Below are 14,966 nucleotides of genomic sequence, written 5' to 3' on the forward strand. Positions count from 1 at the left end.
ATGCTGACAAAGTGTCAGTGGATACTTTGTTGTGCAGTCACTCAGTCGTGTCCAACTCTTTGCAACCCCATGGACTGCAGCACGCCAGACTCCTCTGTCCTCCACTGTCTCCTGGAGTTTGCTCAGATTCATGTCCATTGAATCAGCGATGCTATTTAACCATCTCATCCTCTGTCACCCTCTTCTCCTGCTTTCAGTATTTCCAAGCACCAGGATCTTTTCTAATGAGTCAGCTCTTCACGTCAGGTGGCCAAAGTATTAGAGCTTCAGCTTTAGCATCAGTCCTTCCAATGAAATTCAGAGTTGATTTCCTTTAGGATTGACTGGTTCTATCTCCTTGCAGTGCAAGGGACTCTCAAGAGTCTTCTCCAGCACCACAATTAGAAAGCATCAATTCTTTGGTCCTCAGGCTTCTTTATGGTCCAACTCTCACATGCATACATGACCACTGGAAAAACCATAGCTTTGACTAGACAGACCTTTGTTGGCAAAGTAATGTCTCTGCTTTTTAATATGCTGTCTATGTTTGTCATAGCTTTCATTTCAAGGGAAGGCAAGTGCCCCTCTTCCCCTTCCTCTTCCTGGGTGCCTGTGCTGTTGATTCCCATTTTACAGACAAAACAAAGAGTTTTGGTCCCTGTAGCTGATGACTCATCAATCAAAGTATTTCCCTTAGAAACACCAAATTGCACCAAAGGCGAATGCAAGGGGGAGGGACAGATGGTTGTAAAGGGTCAAAGGTCTTCTATTTTTCACGAAGGATTGCAAAATGATGGCTTTTCCAGTGGGGCATCAGCTGCCTCCCTGGGGCCCCCGGTCACTCATGCAGTAGGCACCGGGCACTGGAAGAGGGTGTCCTGGCCCTTGTTCCACAGGCTCCTCCGAGGGCCCCACCCAGGGGAGGGCCTTTCCCATCCCCCACTCTGCTTGCATATGGGGGAAGGTATGTGAGCCGTCCTGGTCAGAAATAGGATTCAGTGTTCTGAGTCCATTATCACACAAAAGAAAACTATCAAGGCTGTTCTGGGCTCCCAAGAACATACACAATCACCGAGCTAAGCTGAAATAATTAGAGATGGAAAAAACTGTACGTATGCACTTGTGCTGACCCGTAAAGAACATGCCTCCCTTGCTGGGATGTCTCTGAGCCGATCTGAGTCCTGGCTGCCGGATACACATCTTTGAACTTCATCCCAAGGAGAGCAGACCTCAGGCTACCTGGCAGAGCTGAAGAAATATGTATATGTATATATTTCAGAGTTCTTCCTTAGAGGTTATTATAAAATATTGAGTATCATTCCCTGTTGCTGCAAATGTTTCTTAAAAGCAGAAAAGAACTGGGCTTTCCTGGTGGCTCAGTGGTAAAGAATCCACCTGCCAAGGCAGGAGACACAGGTTCAATTCCTGGTCCAGGAAGATCCCACGTGCTGTGGAGCAACTAAGCCCGTGTGCCACAACTACGGAACCTGTGTTTTAGAGCCCGGCAGCTGCAACAAGAAAAAGAGAAGCTGCACTGAGAAGCCGGAGCACCAGCTAGAGAGTGGCTCCCAGTTGCCACAGCTAGAGGAAAGCCTGGGCAGCAACGAAGACCCAGCACAGCCAAAAATTAAAAAATAAATAAAATTATTAAAAAAAATTTTTAAAAAGCAGAAAAGAACTGATGTCTATTGACTGCTGACGGTGTACTAGGACTGGGCTCCATAAAGAAGTGAGGGTCATGACCCTCAGTTGGGGCCCAGCAGGAATGTGACTCCTTGCTGGGACCCGAGGCACCGCCTGCCCAGAATTTAGCATCCGGCTGTGGTCACCGGGCCGGTCTTGCTGCGCATGCTCACATGTGTTCCTGGTGGCCTGGAGGATACAGAAACCCTCGCTGTCTCAGGGGATGGACGGGTTGGGGGTCACTTGGAAAGGCCCGTGGCCGTGCTCTGGAAGCTTGACACCTCTGGGAGATCAAGAAAGCAGCAGTAAGAAAGTGACGCTTGGAGGAGTGGTGTCTGAGGCTTGTCACGAGTCCAGGAGGAGACGGTGCAGAAGCGCTCTGCGGAAATGCTTCTGGGGCTGCAGTGCCCGGGGTGCCAACGGCCAGGCCGGCAGGCCGTGGGGAGGGTGGAGAGATGGGCTCTGAACTGGGAACGGGCTAGATGTCTCCTGCTTCATCAACTCAATGCACATGAGTTTGAGCAAACTCCAGGAGATAGTGAAGGACGGAAGAGACTGGCCTGCTGCAGTCCATGGGGTCACAAAGAGTCGGACAGGACTGAGTGACTGAACAACAGCAGAAGTCTCCTAATTAATTTATTTTTCCTTTTTACGCCTGTATAAGAGTGGCATAGTAAAAACCTGCATCTTAAAAGGTCTAAGATGGATTCTTCACAAAATATAAAATCAAAAATTGGAACAATAAGAAAGCACTGGGTCATAGCGTTTTTTTTTTTTTTTTTTTCCTGCTTAGTGGCTTGTAAAATAGCACATCTTACAATTGGCAGCATTTTAGGCTTATTGCAATGTATTTCTAAGGTTATTTTACATAGGACGGTTTGAGGCACAGAGAAGTTAAGCAAGAAGCTCAAGGCTGCACATCTAGTTTGTTTTGTTCGTCGCTTAGTCATGTCTGTCTCCTGTGACCCCATAGATTGCAGCCTACCAGGCTCTTCTGTCCATGGGACCAGGCAAGAATACTGGAGTGGGTTGCCATTTACTCTTCCATCGGGTCTTCCCAACAAAACAACCTGCCTCCAGGCTGGTCCACTGTGTGGGGTGGTATGCATGCTATGGTCCTGCTGAGATTTTGGCTGGCCTTCCCCTCCCCGGCTTGTCTTTGTTCCTACCGGTTCTCTGAATCCGGGTCTTCAGGTAGGCTGAGCCTGAATCTGCCGGGATCAGCTTCTCCTGCTGATGGAGACACATTGGCATGACGGCTGGTGTGGATTCACCTGGACTGATCAGGCCCTGTGGGCATGGGGAGTAAGAACTGCGCTAGAGCACCCCTTCGCTTTTGTTTTCCCTTCAAGTTCCGTGTCTTGGGGATGCCATCAGGCCTTCCATATTTCCTACTGAGATGCACCCCAGCTTTTTCTGTAGCTTTCCTCTTGATGTTCCCTAAGTTTGCAAAAATCCACACCGTCATGGTGCCCAGACTGCATATTTACCTGGAGAGCACACAGTGTTCCTCTCTTTATAATTGTTCGTTGAGTGTCTCCCTGCCCCATTAGGTCAAAGTCACTGGGATAGAGTCTGGGCTGCCTTAGGCCAGCTACCAGATGAGCGCTCAGAAACTATATCTGCGACCCGAACTTTTAAAGCCTGAGGGCCTCAGAGGCCCTCGATCAAGCATTGCTGATGCACAGACGCAGGGCAGGCTGGGGTCTGGGACGATGATGCACCTGGTCCCCTGTCACCACAGGGGAGGGACTGTCCTCCCCGGGACCCAGATGACATCACCCCCAGCTCCTAGTTCCGTCCGCCAGGCCTGGGTCTCTGTCTGGGCCCCATTGTATACATCCTTCCTGAATATTCTATACAGAAGAAGTCAGTGCCAATTTATTAGAGCCAAACAAACGTGTTTGTAAACGTCACTTCGCCGTGGTTCAGCAGTGGGTTAGGAGGCTGACTGAGGAAGCTGAACAATGGGTGAGTCGAGGTTGAACCCGGGCACCCTGGGCAGGAGCAGGGTGAGCAAGAAGAAAACCTGGCGGCTGCTCGGCAGCGGGGCGGGGGCGGTCCCCGCTCAGAAAGCTAGTGTCTCAGCTCTCAGGAGCTGCTCAGAAGTGGGAGACATGTGCTTCTTTGCCCCGTTCATTCCCCAAACCTATGAATATGCGTTGTGTTCCTTCAGCAGAGGCAGTGCCTGCCGTCTGGGGCTGCTGGGTGGAGGGTCCTGGCTCTGAGTCATCTCTGATGTAGCTGCTGTTTGCATCAGGCTGGAGCCTGAAATCCCTCTTCCTCCTGTATGGACCTGCCAGCTCCTTTTCCTAGACCAGAGCCTTGGAACCCCCATCCTTGGGCGAGTGTGCCCCCCACCCTGCCCCTGGAATGATGGCAGCTTGACTAGAGTGCCCTGGACTAGGGGCACAGGGAGCCCAGGTCACCCACACTGTGGTCTCAAAAGGAGCCTCTGTCCAATCCTCAGACGGACACAGTGGCAGTAGCATCAAAGGCAAATTGTATGGGATGTGGGCTCAGGAAAGGTGTAAGAGGGGCCAACTCTTTGCTCCAGTGTCCTGCCTGTAATTCTGGTTCACATGGAATGAAGAGGAGAAAAAGACCAGGGCTCAGGGCTCTTCTTGGACATGGGGGATCCTAGAGGAGAACTAGGGTGAATCTGACTGTGCAAAGATACGTAGGCTTCCCAGGTGGCTTAGTGGTAAAGAACCCACCTGCTAATGTAGGAGACACAGGAGATGTGGGTTTGATCCCTGGGTCAGGAAGATCCCTAGAGGAGGGCATGGCAACTCACTCCAGTGCTCTTGCCTAGAGAATCCCACAGACAGAAGAGCCTGGCGGGCTGCAGTCCATGGGATCACACAGAGTCAGACATGACTGAGCACGCACGCACTAAAGATTTGTGCGGTGTTTGCCACTGGTCACACTTGCTTCCTACTTGACCTGAGGGATGTGGGCCTGGGGATGCTTAGGGGTGGAGCTCAGGACATGGATGAGGATAGCTGACCGCCCCGCCTCCAGCCCAACCCAGCTGTGGTCACCTTCTTGCAGAAAGATGGAAAGAACTCTAGACATGTGTGTCTGTGTGTGAGAGAGAAAGAGAGAGAGAGAGAGGATAGGAGCCACAGAGCCTAGAAACACAAGCCTAGTCAAACCGTTGCATCCTGTTTTACCAGAAGGATGGAAGCTACCGCGGGGTCTGGTCATATGAGTGGGAAGCATCACTCAATGGAAGCAGGTGAAAGTCAGGGTCCAAGCTCCAAGCTGGAGGGAGGGCAGGTGGGTGTGTTCGCAGGGGTTCTCACTAAGGATGTGGCTCCTCACAAGACCCTCGGAAGGGTTGAAGTTAACCTCCAGCTCTCACAGGTCCATCTGCTCTCGAGCTAGCACGCTGGTCAGTCCACAGCGATGCTCCTTATTTACCAGTGGGGACACGTGCAGCCCCTAAGCGGGAGATGTTGCGGGCGAGGACCCGGGACTCTGTTCAGACACACAGGCAGAGTCAGGCACAGAGAGAGGTCTTTGAAGAGAGGCGAGAACGTCACCCTCTGGACTGCGGTGCTGTCTCCACCGGTGTAGAGGTGCAGGCCCGGGCAGGAGGCTGGGGCAAGTGTGCCAGCTCCCCTTCCCTGGACCGCCATCCCCCGGGGTGTCTTCCCTGGACACCGGGTTTAACGACGCATCATCTCACGGCCTGGCTTATTTCTCCAGTGACTCTCTTCTGCATGGCAGCTGCTAGGGACATAAAGCCTTGGGGTCAGTGGCCTCGGTTACCCCCCACAGTGCTCCCAGGCTCTCCGTGGGGCACAGCGAACACCCCTTATCCTCTGCCCTCAAGATGCTAAAGGGCATTAGGGTCATAGATTTTCAGGCCTCTATCCCTCGCCTAGGAACCACCAACTGCTTTATAGAACCCCTAAGTTCTCTTCTAACAATGTTGTGACAGTTTCAAATGAACAACTAGGGGGCTCAGGCATACATATACATGCATATCCATTCTCCCCCAAAGCCCCCTCCCATCCACGCTGCCATATAACATTGAGCGAGTTCCCTGTGCTATGCGGTACGTCCTTTTTGGTTATCCATTTAAAATACAGCAGTGTGCACATGTCCATCTCAAACACCCTAACTACCCCTTCCCCTCGGCAACTGTGAGTTCGTTCTCTACGTTTGTTGAGTCTCTTTCTGTTTAGTAAGTTCACCAGTTTTTAGGATGATGCTCATGTACTCAGAACCCAGAGGCCAGTTCCCTTTCCAGAAAGAGAATCTGCTGGAAACGGTTGTGTTTCTTTCTCCACCTCTTCAGTGTCACGATGACAAGTGGCTCGTAGGTGTGGGGTCTGTGTAGGAAGTCTCTGACATGGCCATGCTGAGAATGTTTATTGTAGAAAGGGAACTTTTGCCCTGTGAGGTCACCTCCTCCCAGCTACCACTGGCGTTCTGATATTCTATCACAGGAAATGCCTGGTGGTCCACAAAGCACTCTTCCGATTGCAGCTGCAGAGAGAGAGCATAATTGCTGCAGTGGACAGTGAGGTCTGGGGACCCGCGTCCAGGGGTGGCCAGCACCTGGGCCCTGCGAGACACAGACTGGGAGGCTCTTTGTACAATCTCAACATAATCCCAGGAACCCAGGGCAGCTGACCTCTCATTGTCACACAGCTCATGTGGAGAAAAATGTACCAGAGGAGGCCCTTTCTGTTCAGCCGTGCTGTGGGGGATCAGATTTAGATTTGGTTTGTTGAGGCTGCAGTGACTGCCCATCCCCCTCCTCCATATTTTACCCAATTAATTTGACATTGATTATCCAAATCTCACCTTCATCGTTTGGGTGGGACAGTGGCATGCTGGAAGCATCAGCTTTGACTGGAAAACTGTCTCGGATCAGTGATTTTTGACCCAGAACATTAACATACACCAAAAGTTTACAATCCTTCTCTAAAACCTCAGTTCCCTGTGTGACACAGGCCAGACCCTGGGTTCTCTGGGCCTCAGCTTCTGAGCACCAAAGAATTGATGCTTTAGAGCTATGGTGCTGGAGAAGACTCTTCAGAGTTTCTTGGGAAGCAAGGAGATCAATCAGTCAATCCTAAAGAAAATCAACCCTGAATATACACTGGAAAGACTAGTGCTAAAGCTCCAGTACACTCACTGGAAAAGACCAACTCACTGGAAAAGACTCTGATGCTGGGAAAGATGGAGGGCAGGAGGAGAAGGGGATGACAGAGGATGAGATGGTTGGATGGCATCAGCAACTCAGTCAGTGGACATGAGTTTGAGATGGTAAAGGATAAGGAAGCCAGGCGTGCTGCATTCCACAGGGTCGCATAAAATCAGACACGACTGAGCTGCTAAGCACACACAGCTGGCCAAGTAGCTTGAGTTGGTCCATTGTGAAGGCTGAGGTTTCATTTGATGTTTCTGAGGAGCCATCAGAGGACTGGCCTGGAGAGCTTGAATGTGCCCATGATTCTCTGCAGTCAGATGGAAGACCAAGGTCAGGCAAGAACTGAATGTGAACCAGAGGGACCAAGACCATGGTGGGTGGAGGAGGAGCAGGTCCACAGTCTATGTGGCCTTCAGCTGGCAGCCTGGGATTTGGGGCCCCCACTGGCGGCTGCTCCACACCTCCCAGCAGCCACAACAATTCATGGAAATTAATAAATGCATTTATTGGGAGGGGTCATGGGTAAAACAGGAAAATCAGTCCCCCTGCTTCTCAGACAAATACTCCAGGATCGAGTTTCAATAGAAACACGGCCTCCTCCACAGTGCTGAGTATTTATAGCAAACAGAAGTGGTTCAAGCTCTCAGGTAGTTCAGCAAGGTTAAGTACGCTTCTTTTGTTTGTTTAGTTAACAAATGCATTTGGCTGAGGTTTGTCTCACAACTTACCCGGTACTGGAAATTCAGGAATGTGAATGGTCTCATTGCCCTCTGCTCAGGCTGTGGTCAGAGCAAAACAGAATTATTTTTGCTTAAAACTGACAGAAGAGTTCCGTAGAGTGAGAAGGGTCTTTTCCCACACATGGTGCCGGGAGAAGGGCTCTCCACATGTAGAAGAGTGAACGCTAACCCCTTTCTTACGTCACATACAAAACTAAGTCACAATACATCATAAACCTAAGTGTCAAGACTAAAGCTATTACATTTTTAGAAGAAAACATGAGAGTACATTTCTGTGACCTTGGGTTAGCTAATGTCCCTTTAGATGTGACCCCAAAAGCACAAGCAATCAAAGAAAAAAATAGGTAAATTGGACTAGATCACCATTTAAACTTTTTGTGCTACAGATAATGTATCAAGAAAGTGAAAAGACAACCCACAAAATGGGAGAAAACATTTAGAAATCATAGATCTGATAAGAAACCAGTACCCAGAATATAAAAATAGCTCTTCACATCAACAAAGAGACAAGTTACATAGTTTTTAAGGTGGGCAAAGGATATGAATAGCTATTTCTCTAGAGACGATATACAAATGGCCAATAAACACATGAAAATATGCTCAACATCATTAGCATTTTATTCAGTTCAGTTCAGTCGCTCAGTCATGTCCAATTCTTTACGACTCCATGGACTGCAGCATGCCAGGCTTCCCTGTCCATCACCAACTCCTGGAACTTGCCCAAATTCATGTCCATCGAGTCAATGATGCCATCCAGTCATCTCATCCTCTGTCATCCCCTTCTCCTCCTGCCTTCAATCTTTCCCAGAATCAGGGTCTTCCAATGAGTCAGTTCTTCGCATCAGGTAGCCAAAGTATTGGAGTTTAAGCTTCAGCATCAGTCCTTCCAATGAATATTCAGAACTGATTTCCTTTAGGATGGACTGGTTGGATCTCCTTGCAGTCCAAGGGACTCTCAGGAGTTTTCTCCAACACCACAGTTCAAAAGCATTAATTCTTCAGTGCTCAGCTTTCTTTATCATCCAACTCTCATATCCATACACGACTACTGGAAAAACCATAGCTTTGACTAGACGGACATTTTTTTAAAAAATTTTTAATTGAAGGATAATTGCTTTACAGAATTTTGTGGTTTTCTGTCATACATCAACAAGCATTACCCATAGGTACACCCATGTCCCCTCCCTCCCAGACCTCCCTCCCATCTCCCTCCCCACCCCACTCTTCAGCCTGTTGCAGAGCCCCTGTTTGAGTTCCCGAGTCATATAGCAAATTCCCATTGGCTTTCTGTTTTAACACATGGTATTGTAAATTTCTATGTTACTCTCTCCATATATCTCCCCTTCTTCCCCCTCTCCTCCCACCTTGTCCATAGGTCTGTTCTCTATGTCTGTTTCTCCATTGCCACCCTGAAAATTAGTTCATCAGTGCTGTCTCTTCAGATTCCATATATATATGTTAGTATACGACATTTATATTTCTCTTTCTGACTTACTTCATTCTGTATAATGGGCTCTAGTTTCGTCCACCTCATTAGAACAGATTCAAATGTGTTCCTTTTTATGGCTGAGTCGTATGTCATTGCATATACGTACCACAGCTTCTTTATCCATTCGTCTGTCAATGGACATCTTGGTTGCTTCCATGTTCTGGCTGTTGTAAACAGAGCTGCAGTGAACATTGGGATACATGTGTCTTTTCAGTTTCAATTTCCTCAGGATATATGCCTAGGAGTGGGATTGCTAGGTCATATGGTGGTTTTATTCCTAGTTTTTTAAGGAGTCTCCATACAGCTAGAGGGATCTTTGTTGGCAAAGTAATGTCTCTGCTTTTTAATATGCTGCCTAAGTTGATCATAGCTTTTCTTCCAAGGAGTAAGCATCTTTTAATTTCAAGGCAGCAGTCACCATCTGCAGTGATTTTGAAGCCCAAGAAAACAAAGTCTCTTGCTGTTTCCATTGTTTCTCCATCTATTTGCCATGAAGTGATGGGACTGCATGATCTTCATTTTCTGAATATTGAGTTTTAAGCGAGCTTTTTCGCTCTCCTCTTTCACTTTCATCAAGAAGCCCTTTGGGTCTGCCTCTCTTTCTGCCATAAGGGTGGTGTCATCTGCACATCTGAGGTTATTGATATTTCTCCCTGTAATCTTGATACCATCTTGTGCTTTATCCAGCCTGGCATTTTGCATGATGTACTCTGCATATAAGTTAAATAAGCAAGGTGACAATACACAACAGGCTTGACGTACTCCTTTCTCAATTTGGAACCAGTCTGTTGTTCCATGTCCAGTTGTAACTGTTGCTTCTGATCTGCGTACAGATTTCTCAGGAGGCAGGTAAGGTGGTCTGGTATTCCCATCTCTTGAAGAATTTTCCACAGTTTGTTGTGATCTACACAGTCAAAGACTTTAGCGTAGTCAATGAAGCAGAAGTAGATGTTTTTCTGGAATTTAAGGAAACATGAATCGAAACCACAAAGAAATACCACTTCAAACCCACTAGGATAAGCATAATAAAAAATCACTAGTGAGTGTTGGCCAAGAGGTGGAAAAAGTGGAACCCTCCTAGAGTGCGGGTGAGAACGTAAACTGGTGCAGTGGGTAAGAAAAGCAGTTTGGCAGTTCATCAAGATGTTACACGTAGAGTTACTATATGCCTCCTTTTGTACGTGCCCAAGAAAATTGCTGATATACAACCACACATAAACTTGTACATAAATGTGCTTAGCAGCATTATTCATCATCATCAAAACATGGAACAACCCAGGTGTCCATTAAATAGTGAACAGATACACACCAAGGGGTGCATCCAAGTGTGGTGCACAACAGATGTTATTTGGCCATAAAGCAGGATGATGTGCTGACATGCCCTACACCACGGAGGAGCCACGAACACACTGAGCTGCATGAAGGAAGCCTGGCAAAAAGACCATATACCACGTGATCCCGTTTGTGTGGACTGTCAGGAACAAGCAGAGTGAGAGACGGAAAGCAGACTAGCAGTTTTCTCGGGCTGGAGTCAGGGGTGGTTGGAGAAATGACTGCTCATGGGTCTTGACATTTGGAGTGGTGTCATTATCCTAAACTCAGACTGTGGAGAAAATGCACATCTCTGTGAGTATACTCACACTATTGAATGGTGTATTTTACATGGGTGAATTTTTTACGTGGGGGTAAATTCTATCCCAATTCTGTTTTTAACATAACTGACGTGGAGGGAGGGAGGTGATGAGACAAGATGGAGTGGCAACTCTGGGCCTCCCACACCCTACACTGCCTTCTCCTCCCCCACCCCGATCCTGACCCCAGGCCACCACAGGGAGGCCTTTTCCAGCTGGACTGTGAGAGGGAAGGGCCCCCCATACCCTCCTCCTACCTGACTCAGTCCCACAAACATAAAAGACAGAAGTCCCTCAGGCTGTTTTTGGTTATGGAGAAAAGAAAAACATGATGGATCCCACTGAACAATTTACATAAAGATTAGCATGGCTTTCTCAGCAGGATTTAAAAAAAGATGGTGTTTGGTTCTTCATAGAATCTTTTTAAAGTATAAATATTTACACACTACAAACTTGATTCTCTGTGTGACACTCCCTCTAGTCCTTTTCCTTTTCTCTATTCACTATACTTGTGTGTGTGTGTGTATATATATACACACACACACACAGAATATGTACCTAATGTTTGCTGTTCTATTTTTCTGCTTCAGTCTTAATCCCTACTTCCTCATAATATGATTTATTATGGATCCTTGTTGTTCTGCACAGGATTGTGGGGTCACAAGGATGCACCTTGTAAGGTTTCTGCTCTGAGAGTGTGGGTGGACCCAGCTCCATCAGCTGACATCTGACCCCATCTCCATATCACGTGGAGGGCAGGCAGCGCAGCCTGAGGGCTCCCAGGGGTCCTTAGGCCAGTTCCAGAGGTGACCAGACAGCCCTCCTTGGTGCGAGGACTCTCTGTCAGCCTCAAGGAAGCTGTTCCAGAGCTGTGTGTGCTCTCCCCTTCTTCATCCACCCTCACAAAGTGGGGGCCACATCACGTGGGATGCACCCTTGGCTGCCCTGGTCAGTGGAACACTGACCCGCATTTGTGTTTGGTTTTCTGGACCATTGGCATCTCGACAATGGTGAGGTTTTAACGCAGAAGGCTCTGCCAGTCCAGCATCAGATGGAGCTTCACTCTCCCCCACTCACAGGTGTCCGGTGTGGCTGAGGGTGGGAATAGTCTCCTCCAAACTTGACTCTTCGCCCTCCTCTCTTCCTGGTCCACACATCTGAGGGAGGCAGTTTGCTCACTGGATCTCTCAGTCCCCAGGATGGAATTGTCTCCCTTCTCAGCTTCCAGGGTAAGCAAGGTGATCAGGGTGACCGTTAAGAACCGGGAGGCATGTCTCCTGCTGGCAAACTGAGAGCTTAGCCTCATCGTTCTAGCGCTGCCGGCAGAAGACGTGTTTGCAGCAGCAGAGGAGCCCACACACGCAAAGACAAGAGCATACGGTTGGCACCACCGGATGTCTTCCCGTCCCCTACCTCGTTTCTGGTTACTGTAGCCATGGCCGCACCACCCAGTAGGGTGAACGGAGACTGCCCACAGGCAACGTGTGCAGACTTAACAGGTTATAAGGGCTGCTCTTCAGGCACTCACTCTGCTTGTTTTTTTGCTGCACTGATCTTTGCTGCAGTGTGCAGGCTCCCTACTTGTGGTGCTCGGGCTTAGTTGCCCTGTGGCGTGTGGGATCGTAGTTCCCCAACCAGGGAAGGAACTCACATGCCCTGCATTGGAAGGCAGATTCTTAACCACTGGACCATCAGGGAAGTCGCCAGTCATTGTAAACATAAGGACTAGACTCCATTTTCCAGGCTGAACTGGGACCCACAGACGTACCAGCTGACCAGGATACCACTTCATTGGCCTTGTCCATCTTCCACACTCACCTGGTGATGTGGGTTCCATTGAGTGGCCCCCACAGCTGTGGGCATTCTCTCCAGGGGCCTGGAGTGCACTCAGTGCTCTGCATCAAATCGGGAAGCCCAGGGGTAATCTTCCTTTTTCATGACAACTCGGGGCCTAACTTCTACGAGTGGTTCTAGGAGACCTGAAGGTATTTAAGAATACACCACCAGGAATCATGTGGCCTGTGGATGGCAGTGGAGCCCCTTTCCCAAAGCAGCTGTACCCTGGGTCTCAGGGGTGCACTGTGGAGGAATGCTGGCTTGTTATTTATGCATAGCTGTGGGCACTTTCTCCTGTGACGTGAGACTTTCATCCAGTTAGGAGAGGTGGCGTGGAACCTGCCCCTGGTTTTACCTGAAATGGTCAGTGCTGTGACCGCATCCCTGAAGGCCAGTTAAATTGGGCGAAACTCATTGGTCAGGATGGTCGTGGCTAATAAAATGTCCTACATGTTCTCTTGGACCAGAATTAATGCCTTGGGCTTGTATTCAGTTCAGTTCGGTCACTCAGTTGTGTCTGACTGTTTGAGACCCCATGGACTGCAGCACGCCAGGTTTCTCTGTCTATCGCCAACTCCTGGAACTTGCTCAAACTCATGTTCATCGAGTCGGTGATGCCATCCAACCATCTCATCCTCTGTCCTCCCCTTCTCCTCCTGCCTCCAATCTTTCCCAGTATTAGAGTCTTTTCCAGAGAGTCAATTCTTTGCATGAGGTGGCCAAAGTATTGGAGTTTCAGCTTCAGCATCTGTCCTTCCAATGAATACTTAGGACTGATTTCCTCTAGGATCGACTGGTTTGATCTCCTTGCAGTCCAAGGGACTCTCAAGAGTCTTCTCCAATACCAAAGTTCAAAAGCATAAGTTCTTCAGCACTCAGCTTTCTTTATGGTCCAACTCTCACATCCATACATGACTACTGGAAAAACCATAGCTCTGACTATACAGACCTTTGTCGGCAAAGTAATGTCTCTGCTTTTTAATATGCTTTCTAGGTTGGTCATAGCTTTTCTTCCAAGGAGCAAGCGTCTTTTAATTTCATGGCTGCAGTCACCATCTGCAGTGATTGTGGAACCCAAGAAAACAAAGTCTCTCACTGTTTCCATTGTTTTCTCATCTACTGGCCATGAAGTGATGGGACTGGATGTCATGGTCTTTGTTCTTTGAATGTTGAATTTTAAGTGAGCTTTTTCGCTTTCCTCTTTCACTTTCATCAAGAAGCCCTTTAGTTCTGCTTGCTTTCTGCCGTAAGGGTGGTGTCATCTGAGTATCTGAGGTTATTGATATTTCTCCCTGCAATCTTGATACTATCTTTTGCTTCATCCAGCCTGGCATTTCACATGATGTACTCTGCACATAGGTTAAATAAGCAGGGTGGCAATATACAGTCTTGACATACTCCTTTCCCAATTTGGAATCGGTCTGTTGTTCCATGTCCAGTTCTAACTGTTGCTTCCTGACCTGCATACAGACTTCTCAGGAGGGAGGTAAGGTGGTCTGGTATTCCCATCTCTTGAAGAAGTTTCCACAGTTTGTTGTGATGTACACAAAGGCTTTGACATAATCAATAAAGCAGAAATAGATGTTTTTCTGGAACCCTCTTGCTTTTTCTATGATCTAACGGATGTTGACAATTTGATCTCTGGTTCCACTGCCTTTTCTGAATCCAGCTTGAACAACTGGAAGTTCTTGGTACACGTATGGTTGAAGCTGGCTTCGAGAATTTTGAGCATTACTTTGCTAGCATGTGAGATGAGTGAAATTGTGTGGTAGTTTGAACATTCTTTGGCATTTCCCTTCTTTGGGACTGAAATGAAAACTGACCTTTTCCAGTCCTGTGTCCACTGCTGAGTTTTCCAAACTTGCTGGCATATTGAGTGCAACACTTTAACAGCATCGTCTTTTAGGATCTGAAATAACTCAGCTGAAATTCCATCACCTCCACTAGCTTTGTTTGTAGTGATGCTTTACTAAGGCCCACTTGACTTCAGACTCTAGGATGTCTGGCTCTAGATGAGTGATCATACCATCGTGGTTATCTGGGTCATGAAGATCTTTTTTGTATAGTTCTGTGTATTTTTGGCACCTCTTCTTAATATCTTCTGATTCTATTAAGTCCATACCATTTCTGTCCTTTATTATGCCCATCTTTGCATGAAATGTCCCCTTGGTATCTCTAATTTTCTTGAAGAGATCTCTAGTCTTTCCCATTCTATTGTTTTCCTCTATTTCTTTGCATTGATCACCGAGGAAGGCTATCTTATCTCTCCTTGCTATTCTTTGGAATTCTGCTTTCAGATAGATATATCTTTCCTTTTCTCCTTTGCCTTTTGTGTCTTTTCTTTTCTCAGCTATTTGTAAGGCCTCCTCAGACAACCATTTTGCCTTTTTGCATTGGGTTAAGTTTCCTTAACACAGAAAGTTAAGGGAAAATCCACT

This window comes from Bos indicus, chromosome 14 (assembly GCF_029378745.1).
Source record: "Bos indicus isolate NIAB-ARS_2022 breed Sahiwal x Tharparkar chromosome 14, NIAB-ARS_B.indTharparkar_mat_pri_1.0, whole genome shotgun sequence".
Lineage (NCBI taxonomy): Eukaryota > Metazoa > Chordata > Mammalia > Artiodactyla > Bovidae > Bos > Bos indicus.